The sequence below is a fragment of the Canis lupus genome, chromosome 5 (assembly GCF_011100685.1).
Source record: "Canis lupus familiaris isolate Mischka breed German Shepherd chromosome 5, alternate assembly UU_Cfam_GSD_1.0, whole genome shotgun sequence".
Lineage (NCBI taxonomy): Eukaryota > Metazoa > Chordata > Mammalia > Carnivora > Canidae > Canis > Canis lupus.
The window spans coordinates 65842878-65860234 of record NC_049226.1 but is presented as its reverse complement, the minus strand read 5'-3'; the positions used below and the strand labels follow the sequence as shown (position 1 = coordinate 65860234).

Sequence of the window (17357 nt, the reverse complement as noted above, 5' to 3'; positions counted from 1 at the left end):
TGTCACTAGGCCTTTGGGCTGTGTTCCCTGTGCTCCGGGTGGGGAAGCAGGGGATTCCTGTACCCCAGGCACCAGGGTCATGGGGTCACTGCCCAGCCAGCATTTGAGAGCAGCACTTGGGGCGGGTGACAAGGCTGAGGCACTGCCAGGAGAGCTGGGCACAGGGTACCTGCTGCCAGCGTGCGCTCTTGCGGTCCTGATGGGGCACCAGGGCAATGGGAGCTGGCGTCCCCATAGCTGCCCAGGCCCAGGCTAGGCCGGCTCCCCTCTCTCCCCCATTCTGCCGAGACACAGTTAATTCTAGACTGAGCTCCTTAGGTCTCCCTCCCCCCACCCCCCTGCCCCGCGCACGCTGGGCTTGCAGAATACCCCCGCTTTATTTTGCAAATCAGGGAACAAAGCACAAAGAAACTAAGCTCTGGCCTGTGGATGCAGCCAAGCAGCCAGAACCGGGGTCTGCTGCCTCCTCCCAGCCCCTGAGAGAGCCCGACTCGCTGGGTCCCAGCAGCCCAGCAAGATTCTGAACCTGGGCCCGGCACCCTCGGCCCCAGCGGGCTCTCCCCATGGCTAAAGCTCCACGTCCATCACGACTCCATCGCCTCTAGACAGAGAGACCAGAACAAACACCTTCCTGCTATGAGAAGTTCGGCACTCAACCCAGAGAGAATAAACTTGTTCTCAGAAGCACACTCGGCAGGGACGCCTGGCAGGCTCAGCGGTTGAGCTTCTGCCTTTGGCTTAGGGCATGATCCCAGAACTCTCTGGATCCAGTTCCCCATCGGGCTCCCTGCAGGGAGCCTGCTTCTCCCTCTGCCTATGTCTCTGCCTCTCTCTGTATGTCTCTCATGAATAAATAAATAAAATCTTGAAAAAAAAAAAAAAGCACACCAGCAGCTGGGTCATGGTGACACGTCAACGCAGGCTCTGACCATAGCAGGTGTAGTACCATGGCTGTGCAAGGGAGGCCGTGGGTGCGAGGGGGCAGGGCTGCATGGGAAGTCTCAGTACCTGCTGTTGTATTTTGCTGTGAACCTAAAACAGCTCCAAAAAATAAAATCTATTAAAAACAACAAAAAAGCAAACCTCTATAGCTTTTCCTCTATAGCTGCTGTTCGCACTGTGGGCTCTGGTTTCTGTGCCCTTGGGCTCATGTCCTGGCCTTGCTGTCCTCTCCATCCACGGCAGGGCTCCCCTAGGCAGGGATGTGGTTTACAGGGTGGGCTGGGGTCCTGTAGCCCCCATATGCAGGCAGGGCCTAGGCAGCCGTCTGGGCCTTGAGAGCACCCCTACTTCCCACCCCATATTCATCTGCTCAGGCTGCCATGAGCAAGGGCCACAACTTGGGGCTTCAGCCCACAGATGTTCATGATCTTCTGGGCCCCTAGGCTGTGGGCAGGGGTAGGTTCCTCTCCCCTGAGGCCTCCCAGGGTCTTTCCTCTGTGGACACATGTCCCGGGGTCTCTGTGGTACAGATTTCCTCTTCTTACAAGGACATTAGTGAGATTTTGGATTAGGGGCTACGCATAATGACATTTTAACCAATCACCTTTTTAGAGGCCCCGTCTCCAAATACGATAACTTGCTGAGGAACCGGGACTGAGGTCTTGGATACATAAATTTTGCAGAGACACAATTCTTTTTTTTTTTTTTTTAAGATTTTATTTATTTATTTATTCATGAGAGACAGAGAGAGGGAGACATAGGCAGAGGGAGAAGCAGGCTCCCTGAGGGGAGCCGGATACAGGACTCAATCCCAGGACCATGAGATCACAATCTGAGCCAAAGGCAGATGCTCAACCACTGAGCCACCCACAGGCCCCATTGGAGACCCAATTCTTGGCTTGGGAGACACGTGGTCTCTCTTCCTGTGAGGTTGGGGGCCGATGACGCTCAGTACCTTTATGCAGTCTCCACTAATTGCATCACTTCGCTTTCATCAGGAAGTTGGAAGAGCCCTGCAAACGGACCTCTCTGTAAGGCCGCATCTACTATTGGTTGGAACGCAGAATAAATTCTCAGTTCTTTCTTTCATTTACCTGGTTTGCAAGATAAAGGGTTGGATCTGTGTCATCCTCAACGTGTGATCAATCTGTTTGCCTGTTTGCCTCTTACACAAGATTCAGGCACATTCTGGGGGCTTCTAGATCAGTGCAATTCTTAACCTTTTTTTTTTAAATTTTTTTAATTTATTTATGACAGTCACACAGAGAGAGAGAGAGAGAGGCAGAGACACAGGCAGAGGGAGAAGCAGGCTCCAGCCACCGGGAGCCTGACGTGGGATTCGATCCCGGGTCTCCAGGATCGCGCCCTGGGCCAAAGGCAGGCGCCAAACCGCTGCGCCACCCAGGGATCCCAGTGCAATTCTTAACCTTAAGGAACATCAGTTCATCCCATCTTCAGCCAGCAGGAACACCCCCACCAGGGCCTGCAGTCTCTGAGGCCCCAGTAGCTGGCATGTAAGATGTTTCAGACTCACCTATGCCCAGACCTGGAATGCACGATTTCCCCAAGCCCCGAGGTCTGGAGTCAAAATGGTATCTTAAGACCACAGTCTAGGGGCACCTGGGTGGCTCAGTGGTTGAGTGTCTGCCTCCGGCTTGGGGTATGATCCTGGGGATCATACCTGCATTATCTGTACAATAGATGCCATGGGATCTCACAGCCCCTCCCTCAGCCCTAAAACTTCAAGTCACTAGACACTCACCAGCATCCTGATGGCGGCATTCTGCTGTGCCGTGGTATGAAGCCTAAGAACAGTGGGTTCTTGTGTGGTGGCAGCACCTCTTATGGGAAGATCCATTTTGCTGAGTATTAAGTCTCTGGCTCCAGTTTTGTGTTGAGGTTGAAGAGTTCGATGATAATTTGATTTTTGTCTCTTCTAAGCCAGTGCTCTTGTTACCTAGAGGCCCGAAGGATTTTTTTTTTTCTTTTTCTTTAAATACCAGTCATTTTGCTAAAGTATGTCTTTGGCATTGGTCATTCTGGGCTGGATTTCAGGCAACTTTCCTTGAATACAGTTCTCAGGATTTGTTCTGCTCTCTTACATTGGCACCTTCCTCAAAGAGCCCTGTTATCTGTGTGTTGGATCTTTTTTGCCAATTTTCACAATTTCCAAGTTTCTTTCAGATCCTTTGAATCGTGGTTTTTGTTTTCTTTTGAATTTTAAACCGTTTCGCCTTCTCACCTTCTAGTCTTCTCAAGGCGTTATATCCTCATGTTGGTTGTTTCACTGTTACATTACACTCCTATTTAGTCTACATTTATGAAATAATTGTTCTCTTATTTTTAATTCTTTGCCTGAGTCTCTCACCTCATTTCCAAGTTTTAAAAAGTATCTTATGGTGCTGGGATCCTCCCCTCCCCCATTTTGTGTCATTTCCTCAAACATTTTTAGTTTATTCTGAAACAAGCATGTTACAATTTTGATATTTCCTTTTTTTAGCACGTCCTTCTGAAATTCTTTCTTCTCTGTAAGGAATGTCATTCCACTGCATATTCTCATTTTTCTTGTGGTAACTTTGTATGGGACTTGCCCTTGATGCATTTCTGTTGCTTTGTGTGAATTTAAGGCTCCTGAGGCTCTTGAAGAAGACCTGTTTCAGCTTTCCCCATCTCCCAGATGGACCTCTCTTTTGCTCCTCTAAGGCTGGACCTGAACCCATCTGTTTTTCTCCACTTCTCTCCCTCGCTGGTCTCTTATCCCTGTCCCCTCGGCTCTCATTCCACTTCTAGCAGTTTCCTCTCTGTGTGGAACTCTGTTCTGAAAGGAGTCCCTGGCTACCAGGGGCTGGACCACTCCATCCCCAGAAGGCATGACCAGGTCACCCTGCACTCGCTCCTGCTGTGGCAATTCTGCTGTCTTCGCTGGCTGCTATCAGACTGGCCAGCCACCACACTGTCCGGGGCACACCTGTAGGTGCTCATGCTCCCAGACACTCAGGCATGTCACTGCCCTCTGCCCTCCCTATGCAAACCCAATACCCCACAGTCTGTGCCTGGCAGGGGCTCAACCCCATCCACTGGTGCTCTGGCCTGTGTGCAGACAGCTTAGCTCCTAGTTTTGTTGTAGATGTTGTCCGTGAATACTTCTTATTTTAAACATTCATTTAGGGCAGCCCCAGTGGCTCAGTGGTTTAGTGCTGCCTTCAGCCTGGGATGTGATCCTGGAGACCCAGGATTGAGTCCCATGTTGGGCTCCCTGCATGGAGCCTGCTTCTCCCTCTGCCTGTGTCTCTGCCTCTCTCTCTTTCTGTGTCTTTCATGAGTAAATAAATAAAATCTTTAAAAAAATAAAATAGGCATTTATTTATCAATTCATTTAAAATAGCAATAATAACCCAATTACATTGTTAACACAAACCACATATTTTTAATGAAGATATATCTTTTTAATAAAAAGTAACAGCATTTAGATGAAAAGGTGAGTATGATTTTATGTTTCTGCAAATGTCTTAATGTCTGGCTTTGTAGACAACTGATAGAATTCTTATATATGCTATCTGCATTTAATCTTTTGGGTGATAGCATGTCTCTGGCCTCTGGAAAAGTCCACTGTACACTCATGAGAGTCCCTGGAATTTTTACTCCTCTTTTTAGCTGCACTATCTAGGTGGGACTTTTTAGTTGTACTATTTTATGTGGCACTTTGAAATATCCAAAAACTGTGTTGCCACTGCCGTCTCCCTAAAATCCTTCAGAGGCTTTTTGATGGGGAATGGAAGTAAGAAATAGGTAAAGCCATAGCATCCTCTCTCACCACATATATTTAACATGGCAAAGGTAGGCTAACTGGTGCAAAAAAGGAGAAAAGAAATAAAAGCATAAGGTTTGAGAAAGGGGAATCTAAATTGTCATTATTCACACATAGTGTAAACAATTCCAAAGGAATTTACAAATAATCTATTCAAATTAAAAGGTAAGCTTAGCTAGGTTGCTGGATATAAGATCAACATACAAAAACTGGTTGTTATTTTATATATACTGGCAACAGATACATCTATAATAAAAATCTTTAGAAGTTACTGTTTGTAAGAGCATCAAAAACCAACAGATACCTAGGAATAGACAGAGCAAATCCTCTACACTGAAGACTCACTACTAGAAAGGCTTCAATCTTCCCAAAATGACCCATAGATTCAATACCACTTCATTAAAATCCTGAGGGCTTTCTGTGTACCGTGCATGTACATACTCACAAAATGACAAGCTGATCCTAAAATGTAAGTGCAAATGCAAAGGACTGAGAAGGACAAAGCAAAATGCAAAGCCAAACTAGCTCTTCTTTGTCATTTTCACTTGAGTAAATGAAGGACTAATGAATCTCTGGACCACAGAGCAACATCCGGAGCTCCTGGTGTTCTTTGCTCAGGGGAGGTACTGTTGAAATGGCCCACAAGCCTGCATTTGGCAGGTTCCCTTCTCTCTGAACCAAGAGTCAGGCACTGCCTGAAATCTTTGACAAACTTGAAAAATGACAGGAAGAACAAAAGGCCAGGACGAACATCAGGTTGGTGAAGAAGCAGCTCCCCAGACTTGTTGGATCGTGTTAGGGAAGCCATTAATCTGTTGGAGTAAGAGCTGAGCAATTCTTGGGTCCTTCCAGCTCTTTCATTCCTTGGGAGTTAACACACAGGATCCTGCAGGTTTCAACAAACAAATCCATAAGAGGTGGACGCAATATGCCCTTAGCATCCGGGGCCAGGTCCCGGGGATGGGGCAAGGGAGTACTGCTCTTTGCACACGAGGCTCAAGCAACTATGCTGGGTTCCTCCATCCATGAGATGGTCAGCAATTGGTTTGAGTGTATGTTGTGTGGCCTGATACTAAGGCAGGCTTAGCAAGGATGCAGAAACTCACTGGACAAAATGTGACTTAGCATGGCTGCTGTGAATGGCGTTGTGGGTTAGGAAGCTTCTGATGGCAAGCTCCCCAAAGCAGACCCCAACCCATGGCTGCAGCTGCAGAGGCCCTCTGTGACGCTGTGGACACTTTGGACCCTTTTCGGTGGAAAGAGGGCCAATGATCCCTCCTTGGGTGTTTGCTTTTGGTCTCTTTGCTTTGCTCTTTGGGGGTCTCCAAGGCCTCTGGAGGGCTCCTTCCTGGGGAGCAAATGGAAACAAACTCACATTAGGTTTACCATTTGTATTAACCCAGAGAAGACTCTTGCTTCATTGGCCTTCTTTCTGCTTGGCTAGTGGACACATCTTTCTAGCCCTGGGCAAAATCATGCAATGCTCTAATTCTCCAGAGATAATTGTAGATCTCTCTGTAATTAACAAACATGCCAGAACTGAGTGAAGGACCCTGCCATGTGGGGCAGGGACGGTGGATATGCTGAGGCTCGGCTCAGCTTCTGCCTCCCGGGCTTGGCTGCTGTTTGTCTTGAGCATCATCACCTTCCTGGCTCCCCGAGGCTCTCCTGCCCAGAAGGAACAAGCCATCCCCTGCTGCCAAGATGCAGGGCATCATTTATCTTGTGGTTGCAAAGTTCAGCCAAGCAGAGGCATCCTGCCAATGAAGAGTATTCTGTGCTACCGATAGCCAAGGCCAAACTGGGATTTGGAAGTGGTGGGTCGCAGAAGCAAGACTCTCAGATCACGAGTGGAGAAGACTCAGCAGAGGAGCACAGTTCCCCGACCCACTGTGTCACTTCATTACACTCGGAGGGAACTTCATCTGCTTCAGTGCCACAATGAGCACCCAGAGCTCAGAGACTTGGGCGTCTCTGCAGTACACTGTGCCCTCTGTTTCCCCTAGCCAAGGCCAAGAGCGCTTTGTGTGTCTGAATAACTGGCCGGGACTGGACAACAAACCCGTGCCAAGAAACAGACGACAGGGCTGGCTTTAACTCATTTGCCTCTGCTGGAATGCCTCTTTCATTTTACAAATATTTGTCGAGGGCCTGCCATGTGCTGGGCCTGCTCTAGGCTCACCGGACCCTCTGCTGGGGAATCAGATTCTAGAGGCAACATAGTGAACAGGAAACAAGTGAACAGGATCACAGATGGGTTTGGATAAAGATACGTAAATTAAACAGGATGACATGGTGCGGAGGAGTGGGTTCCCTCGGGTGAGGGCAGGAAGACTCTTGAGGAGGGGGCCTGGTGACAGAGTGACGGGGTGTTTGGGAGCTGCTATGGTGTTGGTGGAGGGTGGGTGGAGAGGTAGGGCCCCCTTCTCCAGGGCTGCCAGCGTGGAGAGGGGGTTTGGATTTTGTTGTAAGCACCACGGGAGCTGCTGGTGGGTAGTAAACAGGGCAGTGACATGAAGGGACCCACCGTTTGGAACAGGAGCACCATAGCCACTGGTCAGCATGATGAGGGCAGCAGGGTAACCACGTGCTGATCCCCAGAAAGACTCTGTGGGTATGTGACCTTGTGTGGGGGCACAGGGGACTTGCAGATGGCAGTAAGGGAGGATCCTGAGGTGGGAGACCATCCTGGGCTGTCACACTAGGCCTAGTGTCCTCACTAGGGGTCTTACAGCAGAGGTAGGAGTGGAGTCAGAGGGAGCTGGGAAGGCCCCTGGCAGCTGGCTCTGGACATGGATGGGGAGGACAGAGGATCTGGCTCTGCTGACACCTTGATTTCAGTTAGCCCCGGAGAGACCCAGTCTGTTCGTCTGACATCCAGAACGATGAGAGAATAAATGTGTATGTTTTAAGACACTAAATTTGTGGTAATTACAACAAAAGGAAATGAATACAGAAGCAAGAGGCCATTGGAGTGGCCCAGGTGAGAAAGGTGAGTGCCCAGGTACCCAGGTGTGCTGACATGTCCGCTCTGCAGCACACAGAGACGGAAGGTCACCAACGGCCACCAGGGCAGGTAGGTGATGTGACCAGCTGGTACGGGAGGGGATCGGGGTCTCTGCATCGGTAGCTCTTGGCCTCCTGCGCTGGCGGGGGTGTTCTGGACTGGAGTCCGTGACAGGTGGGACAGGAGGCTGAGGGAGAGGAGGGAGGCCCAGGCAGATGGCTAAGGCCCAGGAGGCCTGTGATGTGCTCTCCTCTGCCTTTACCTGTCTTTACCCTGTCTGCCCTCCATTGGCCCATATGCACTTCTGTCCATGTATATAAACACTCAGAAAAAAGGTGATTCCAGTTCTTTTGGTCAAAGAGTCAGACAGAGACTTTCCTAGTAGCCTGATTTTGTGACAAATCAAGACAGAAACAAACGGTAAAGAAAATATAGAACAAAGTGGGTGAATAGCTTCAATGTATTAGAAATAGGAACCAACAGGGTGTGCAAGTGTCCTGAGGCCACCGTAACAAATGGCCACAAAGTGGGGGGGGGGGGGGGTTGAAACACATCTGGAGGCCAAAAGTCCAAAATCTAGATGTTGGTAGGGCTGTGCCTCTTCCCCCGAAGGCTCTGGGGGGATCCTTTCTCAACTCTGTGGCAGCCAATGATTCCTGATGTTCCTTGGCCTGTGGCAGCTTCATGCCAGGCTCTGCTTGTCTTCACATGGACTTCTCTCTGTGTCTTCATGTGTCTTCATACAAAGACACCAGTGGTTGGACTTAGGGCCACCTTTATCTAGTATGAGTTCAAAGGCATCCCTGCAAAAGATATGTCCCAGTCCTAACCCCTGTACCCTGTGGATGTGACCTTATTTGGAAATATGGTCTTTGCAGATGGGATCGGTTTACGAAATCAATGCAGAATCTCCTTGAAAGAGACAGAAGAGGGAGATCTGGATCATAGGGACACAGGGAGGAGCAACGTGAGAATAGAGGCAGAGAGTGGAGGCATGTGGCCACAAGCCCAGAGATCCCTGGAGCCACCAGAACCTAGTTGAGGCAAGATGTGCATGATGGAGTTTATGTATCAACTTGACTGAGTCATAGGGTGCCCTGATATTTGGTAAAACGTTATTCTGAGTGGTTCTGTGAGATTGTTTTAGATGAGATTAAAGTTTACATCAATAGGCTGAGTAGGGACGCCTGGGTGGCTCAGCGTTTGAGCACCTGCCTTCAGCTCAGGCTGTGATTCTGGAGTCCCGGATTGGGCTCCCTGCATGGAGCCTGCTCCTCCCTCTGCCTATGTCCCTGTCCTGCTTCTCTTCTCTGTGTCTCTCATGAATAAATAAATAAAGTCTTAAAAAAAAATAAAATAGGCCGAGGAAAGCAAATTGTCCTCTGTAACTATGGTGGGCCTCATCCAATCAGTCGAAGGCCTGCAGAGAACAAAGGTCAACCTTCCTCTGAACAAGAGAGATTTTGTCCTGCTTGGTGGCCTCTGAGCTGGGACAGCACTTTGTTCTTCCTTTGAACTCAGGATGACACATGGGTTCTTCCCAGTCTCCAGCTGCCTGCTCCCCTGTGCTCTTGGCACTTGTCAGCCTCCACAACCCCACGAGCTGTTTCTTTACGATAGATCTCCTCCATATATGCACGTGTCCTACCACTTCTGTTTCTCCCAAGAAGCCTGCCTCATACAGAAGGATGCAGCCTGCGGCGCCGGGGTGGGGGGAGCATGGCCCGGCCCACACCTCGACTTCAGCCTCTGGCCTCTGGCCTCCACGTTTATGTCGTACGAAGGCCCCCAAGACACTCTCAAAAAACCAAACCAAACTTGAAGGAGAGGCCACACCCAGCCCTCTAGAGACCTCATTTCCAGAACCTCACTCTTCCTTTGAAACACAGACTTACCCACACACCCTGGCGCCCCTCAGCGTGGAGGAGTCTCAGCCCACGGCTGGCCCTGCCCTGCAGAAGGCTACCTTCTCTGGGCTTGTCTCACCCCGAGCTGCAGGGGAGATGCTGGGAGGGACATAGTAGATCTACCTCTGAGGGGAGAAGACTGACCATCTCTAGACATTCTCTATACCATTCACAGATCTAACAGCCTCAGCTGCCTCCAGGAGGTTCTCGCCACCACTCACACCCAAAGGGAGGGGAGGCTCTGGGCCTGTCTCTCTGTCTTTCAAATGAGAGCACTGAGCAAGGAGCACCCCCTTCCCCCCAGGAATCCCCTGGCTGCAGTAGGCACCCCCGATGGTGAGCGATGCCCGGCCAGGAAGATGGCGGCCGCATGCTCGGGCTACCTGCTCCAGGTGGGCCTGGAATAGAGAGCAGGAGAAGCAGGAGGACGCCTGGGGGTTTCCACAGGTATGACTCAGGAGGTCACACCTTAGCGGGTTGTCAGGGCATGGATCCCCCTCTCCTGGGGTTGGCAGGGCTCCGTGGGCAAGTCCCCAGGGCCAACGACGGATGAGAGCTACCCTAGCTAAGGAGCCAGGGCCCCACACCCCCACCCTCCGGGTGGCCTGGGATCCCCTCCAGGACACCCAGATACCTAACAAGACGGAAGTCTACATTCTCCTGACTGTTCCCTCTCAGTCTGAGAACGTTCCAGCAAACTCAACACAATTGCCAGAAGCCCGACCACAGAGAGACCGGCAGGCTGTGGGGCTCCCCACGCCAGTCCACAGAGAGGCTGCATGGAGAGAGATGCCTGACCAGCTCTTGGAGCACTGGCCGTCCCAGCCCAGGGCCAGACGTGGAGACCAAGAGGCTGTGACATGACCCTAGACCTCTGTCCTCTGCTCCTGGCTGTACGCGAGACCCTGCAAGAGCCACATGATTGAGCCCAACTGCCCAGAGCCATAGGCCTCATAATGAATTGTCTTGAGCCCCTAACTCTTGGGCTGATTTGTTACATGGCAATTGCTGGAGCAGGTGGCTTGGCAAGAAGGGAAAAAGTCTTCCCGTCAGGGAGGGTGGGGCACATGGTTAGAAAGTACTTCCTTGGAGGGGCACAGTGGATGCCTTGACTATTGAATGGAATTCTGTGCAAAGAAGCAGATGCCCGGTCTTTGAGCTGGAGCAGGCCCGGGTGAGGGTACATGGGGTGCACATGGAGCAATGCATGTGCCATGTGCCTTTGTGCAGTAAACAAACTGTGCAACTCTATGTGACAACCCTGTGTGGAAGCCTCGCTACCAAGAGAAGGAGGTTGGAAGAGTCTGTTTCAGAGGGATGCTCCGTCACTGTTCCTCATCACGTCTCCCTTGCTGTTCATCGCTCAGTCACAGCGGGCCTCTTCCTTGTGCCAGCCTATTTGGGCTGCTGGGGAGCTCGGCCAAGTGGGAACCTGGAGGAGTGCTCTGACAGAAGCAGCCCCAGGTGCCAGGAGCGCACAGAGGAGGTGCCAGCAGAGGTGCCAGCAAGGCTCTGCAGCTCTAGGATTGGGTCTTGACCCCACCTTCCGGGCACAGTCTGTACTTGCTGCTTGTCCAGCCCTGAGCAGCCTGACAAGAGCTCTTTTGAAGTGGGTTGCTGGGGATGATCACAGGGTCCCTGATCCGGAACGGAGCACCCACCCCCGCCCCTCTAATCCTTGGCTGCCTCTGCTGGAAGCGGATGTGCCTCTCCTACCTCTTCCCCACTGACCCCAGCCTGCCTGGAGCCACCTGGCAGTGTAATCCAGCTTGCTCTGCCCAGGCCTGAAAGGACCAGTGCTGCTGCCGCCGCTGCTGCCGCCGCTGCCCAGGGCCCCTCCAGGCCCTCCCTCTGCTGCGCCCTGCTGTCCTGGGCTCTGAGACTGCCCTGGATGGGCAGCTGCCCTCTCTGTTGCCCCCTGGCTCCTAGCAGGATTTGGCCGACAGGGACGTTGCCCAGAGGCCTGTGTTGGAGAGACAGTGAGGCCTGGGAAAGACGCTCCCGGTCCCTTTCTGCAGGGTGGGGGCTACGTGCCCCCAGAGAGCAGCCACAGGAATCTCAGGGTGCCCCTGACCTGGGTGGTCCCAGCAGCGAATCTTGCTAGCCCCGCAGCCCTCATCTTGGTGACTAGTTCCTGGGATGCCGCTGGCATGGAGTGAATGGGAAAACCACTGGTTAGAAGGCCTCCGTCCTCCCTCTGACTCAGAAAAACCTTGAAAGAAGGGGCCTCAAGAAGGCACTGCCCCAAAGACAGTCATACACTTGACCCCATGTCTTTGGGGTCCAACGGGGGCAGGGGCAGCACATGCTGCAGGAGGGGGAAACCTGCCTCTCACCTTCCCTCACCAGATTCCCATGTTTTGGGGTGACACATCTAGGCCCCGCGCGGCTGTATGGCTTCTGACGCACCCCCACCCCCCGACCATGCACTGAGGGCCTCAGGCAAGTGACCAGGCCTCTCCACGCTCCCGGGTTCTCCCGTGTATAGGAAGAGACCACCAACGTAATGTCCCCGGGCTGTGACAAACACTCCTTGATCACAGTGCTCCTCTGGGCACTGTGTCAACGAGGCCTCATCCCCGGGCTTGTCCTCGAGAGTGCGGCGTTAGCGCAAACCCTGCTAAGTCCGTTTAGCCAGAACCCCCCTATTGACTATCTGGTCGCCTCCGATTGGCAGCCCCTGGCCGCAGTGCCCATGGCCGTACATCCCTGCTTGCCCGCACCATGTTGGGAATGAACATCCGTCTCCCATCCTGCAGACCCCCCTGCGCTGGCCCCTCTGCCATGAATGGAGTCAGCCTCGCCCCCATGACAAGTGTGATGCTCCTGCAGCCTTGATGCCCAGCGGCCCCTGCATGGCACCTGCTGTGGGACAGCCCCCGTTTCCTCGGTGGAGACCCCTGCTCTGGATCCCCTGGCTGTAGGGCCTCTCAGCTGACCCCTGAAGGACCCACGTGAACCTGCAGTTATGGGATGCTATCTTCACATCGGACCAGTGGGATGGGGCCTCCTTGCTCCTGCGGACGTTGGCAGGAAACCCCCGGAGCCCAAGCCTGCAGAGGGTAACAGAAGGTGGCAGGGCTGGCCAGCCTCCAGAGAGGCCAGGGACAAGAAGGCTAAGGGACACGGAGATGTGGGTGTGGCAGGCGGATGTCAGAGCTGGGGACTGGAGGGACAGGACGTTCCTGCTGAGCAGAGGTGGGAGGGACCGGTCCTGGGGACTCGCTGGGCTCATTCCCCGGGGGGCTGGCACACTCTCAGGGGCCATTGTGCCTCCCACGGACACTTGGTGATGTTTGGTGACATTCTGTCAACACGGGGAGTAGGGGGGCTAGTGCCATGGCACCTGTGGGTGGGCCAGCCAGAGAAGCCGCTCGACATCCTGTGAGGCAAAGGACAGCCCCACCCGGAGGACGAGCAGCCACAAATGTCATTTGTGTGGTGGGCGTGAAACCCTGCGGTGGAGGGCACAGCTGCTGCTCCCTCCCCCTCCTGGTGGTGGTGACAACGAGGACAGCGCCCTCGTGGCAGGGACCTCAGAGCCTCCCGGGAGTTCACGGGCAGGATTCCCTTTGCTCAGTCCTGCTGAAGACTGGAGATGCCGTTTCTGTCCCTCCTGCGGCCGCCATCCCTCCTGGCAGGCTCCACCTGGGGAGATGCTGGCTGCGTGGGCACGTTTTCCTTCCGCCTTCTGTGCCCACGGCATGGGTCTCATTTCTGCTCTGTTCCCCCTCGGCAGAGCCCCGGCAAGTCCCCTCTGACGCCAACTGCTGGCCACACGCAGGCAGCTGCTGCCTCCCGCCACTGAGCACGGAGCCCCGGAGCCCCGGAGCCCCGCGATCTGCGCTCATGCTCCCCGCTGCCCGCCGGAACCGGCAATCCTGGGGCCTCTTGCATCAGCCATTCTTTTGCATGAGGGGAGGGGTGAGGACAAAGAGGCCGTTGAAGCCTCCACCTGGCTCCCGGGTTCACCGAGGCATTGAAACCAACGTGCCCCCGGGGGTTTCTTTCCCAACAGAACACGCTGCGCCTTTCTGTACAGGCCGGCACTTGTGTAACTGGAGATGGCAGTTGTGGTCGGGCCAGATGCTCCTTGCAGTTGCTGTGACACACGCCTGCCCTCACCTGGGTCTGTGAGTCACGACTCCTGTGAGGAAGGGGAGGGAGGGCAGCGAGGCTCCCCCCCAACCCCCCGCCCAGCCAGCCAGCTGACCCTGGCTGGGCCCCCATGTGGCATCCGGGCTTAGTTCTCAAGCAAGGGATGCCTGGCAGGGTCTGGAGCTGTTCTGGGGGCCGTGGCTCGGGGAGGGGTGCCACTGGCATCTAGTGGGTCCAGGCCAGGGATGCTGCTCCGTATCCTTCAATGCACAGAGGACTCCCCAACACACACATCCACAGAGAACGATCAGGCCCCAAAACAGCCCCCAGTAAGCAAGCGGCTTGGAGACAAAAGGAGCTGCAGTCTGTGGCTTATGTTTGCCTTTGGCACAGGAGGTAAGCAGTGACACACCTGCTGTTGAGCTGTGATCCTGGACCCACCTGGCAAACTGTCCTGAGTGAAAGTGGCTAATCCGTGTTGCTTCCTGCCTGTCTCTCTCTGGCAGACTCCGCACTGCTCGCTTCAGAAGGGCCCCGGGGCGCCAACAGAGGCTTAGACCCAGGCCACGTGTTACATAACCCAGGGTTTCTGCAACCTGCTGGCCTTATATGGATTGCTGTTTTCTTGGGGCTGGTTCTTATATGGGCAGGAGTTGAAATCTCAGATGCCTCCAGGGACAGACCTGGAAAAGAATGAGTGGGACAGGCAGGTGGAGGCCAGAGTTCAGCACGCAGGCCCGCCGAGAGACCCGGCCACTGCTAGGTCATGCCAGCACCTCTGGTGTCCACAGACTGAGAGTCTTTAATTGCTAGATTTCTGAGGTTTTTTTTTAAAGAGAAGTCAGAAATTTGTTGTTGTTTTTTTTTAATGTGAACCTTTTCCATTTAAAAAAAAAATTATTCATGAGAGACACAGAGAGAGAGTCAGAGACACAGGCAGAGAGAGAAGCAGGCTCCCTGCAGGGAGCCTGATTCAGGACTTGATCCCGGGACTCCAGGATCACACCCTGAGCCAAACAGACCAAACAGATGCGCAACCGCTGAGCTACCCAGGCATTCCACTTTTCCCATGTTTAAATGTGAATGCAAATTGTTTGAAAATACCACGTGTGGGGGGAGAACAGAGTTGTTGGGGCCTCACCAGCCCCTCGTGTAGTCTGAGGCTTGTTGGGCAGGGCCCAGCTTCCAAGTCACCGTGACAGCACCCCATGTGCTCAGTCCGACAGATTATGACGTCATCTGTGCAAGGACGCACATGTGAGGGCCGAGAGGCAGAAGACAACACAGCATGGGAGGACGGACAGCCAGGACCCAGGAACGAGTCCCTGCTTGGGATCCTGACCCCAAACCAGCACCTCCCAGCTGGCTTCCCCACGGCACCCTTCTGGGAACCCCTTGTACCTGCCCAAACCTTGTCATACCAAAATTGTGCAGATTTGACCAGGAATCCGTTTTCTAAAAACTTTTTTTTTTTTTTTTTTAAGATTTATTTATCTGAGAGAGAGCAAGAATGAGCTGGAGGAGGGGCAGAGGAAGAAGCAGACTCCCTGCTAAGCAGAAAGTCCAATGTAGGGCTTGATCCCAGGACCCCGGGATCATGACCTGACCCATGATCTTAAAAAAGAAACTAGAGAACAAGGGGGCAGGGATGGCTTGTGTGAGGCTGAGCTCAGAACTTGGAGTGGCACAAAGCTGAGACTCTGAGCATTAGGTGTCCCGGTCCCTTTCCAGGACAAGAACAGAGGGGGTCCCCGGGACGTGGGGCTCGGCATGCATGGAGAAAAGCCTCCTGTCTCACTCTTGTCAGGACCCAGGGACGTGGGAGAGAGCCCTGGGACCAGGCAATCTTTGCCACAACCCATGCTCTCCTCTGAGCAGTGGCACGTCCCGAAGAACCAGAGGCTGAGGTCAGCACATCTCCAGCCGAAAGAGAGACGTGTCTGATATCATCCCCTTTCTACATACTCATGGACGCTGACAAAAGCCACTGGTATCAATGAAGTGACCAGCCATCTGCTGTCTCATGTGAATCACAGAAGCTCACTTAATCCTCCTGCCGGACGGAAGTATTATCCCCATTGGAAAAAGTCAGCCGTGTGGAAATGAGGAGCGGTCCAGGCCCTGCAAGATCAGGGGGTGGCCCCGTAATGCTGGTCCTGACAGGCTTGCAGGGCTCAAGCCCGACTTGGTGCTCACCCGTGAATGGTCCAGACCACCTTGGCCAGATATGCCAGGAGCTGGTTACAAATGTGACTTGTAGTCTCCTGTTGTGGGTGACACAGTGACAGCCCTCCCCCTCCCACACACATAATGTATGTCCACCAGGAAGCTCAGATGCAACCTCATTTGGAAATTGGGTCTTTGCCGATGGAATTAGTTGAGACAAGGTTTCTGGGTTAGGGTGGCCCTATATCCAATGACTGGGTTCATTACATTTAAGACACAAACACAGAGATTGGAGGGACATAGCCACCAGCTGAGGGCCACCTGGGGCCCCCAGGACTTGAGAGCAGCAGGAAGGACCCTCCCCCGGAGCCTTTGGAGGGAGCGTTGCCCTGTGACTCCTGGTTTGTGGACTCTGGCCCCAGAGCTGGGATAGGCCATATTTCTGTTGTTGTGCCCTCAGCCTGTGTCTTCTGCGGCAGCCCCAAGACCCTGACACAGCTCCCCCGTCCTCTGGCCTCATGGACACATGGTCTCAGGGAATGGCGTCATTCCCAGACCTCTAAGCTGAGGTGAGGCCAGCTCTAGACTCAGCCTGGGTGTCACATCCACGTGGGAGCAGCAGGTGCTGCCCCAGCCCCCAAGTGGCTGCAGCCTGAGACCCCAGGTCCCCACCAAGCAGTGACCTATCAACTGTAAGTTGATGGTGGTGACGGTGGTTCTCACCGTCTCTCCTCCTGGAGGCAGCTGGAGCTTGTCCAAGCTGGGCACTGACAAAGACTATGACGAGGTCTCTCAGGGTTGGGGAGCAGCCGAGGGCAGGCCCGTTCCAAGCACAGCATCTCCCAGGACACCTTGCTTGGAGCTGTTAGACCACAGGCGAGGCAGGGGGAGGCGCCCCCCGAGCAGCAGGGCTACCAGGGCCAGGGGGCAACTTAGTGAGGGCTGTTGTAGGAGGGTCTTAGGGACACTGCAGCAAAGCGCCGTAGATGGGGTAGCTCAGAACAGCAGAGACCTACGCTCTCTCAGTCTGGAGCCCAGAGTCCGAAATTCAGGGGTTGCAGGGCTGCGTTCCTCTACAGGCTCCAGGAGAGGGTCCTTCCTGTGTCTTCCAGCTCCTGGGGGCGCCAGGTGTCCCTTGACTGTGGCCACGTCCCTCCACCTCTGCCTCGTCCTCACATGGCGTCCCCTCTGGGTCTGTCAGCGCTCGCACTCTACTCCAGCATGACCTCTTTGTAACTTGATCACACCGGCAAAGACCCTAATTCTGAATAAGGCCCCATCCACAGGTATAGGGGTTAGGATGTAGCCAGATCTTTTGGGGGGTGGGGGGACACCATTCGGCCCCCAGCTGCTGTAGAGGTACCCAGCCACTCCAAGCTGCAGACAGGGCCGTGGGCTGTGGGCTGCGAACTGAACCCCTGAGGTTCTC

General features: G+C 53.6%; 1 long non-coding RNA gene across 1 annotated transcript; it reads right to left on the bottom strand.

The window, feature by feature from the left end:
* Positions 1-4284: 4284 nt before the first annotated feature.
* Positions 4285-14543, bottom strand: LOC119871919. Its single transcript, XR_005359926.1, has 2 exons — positions 14204-14543; positions 4285-6098 (listed from the first exon to the last, which is right to left on the bottom strand). It is a non-coding gene; the product is annotated as an uncharacterized LOC119871919 (long non-coding RNA).
* Between the last annotated feature and the right edge of the window lie 2814 nt (positions 14544-17357).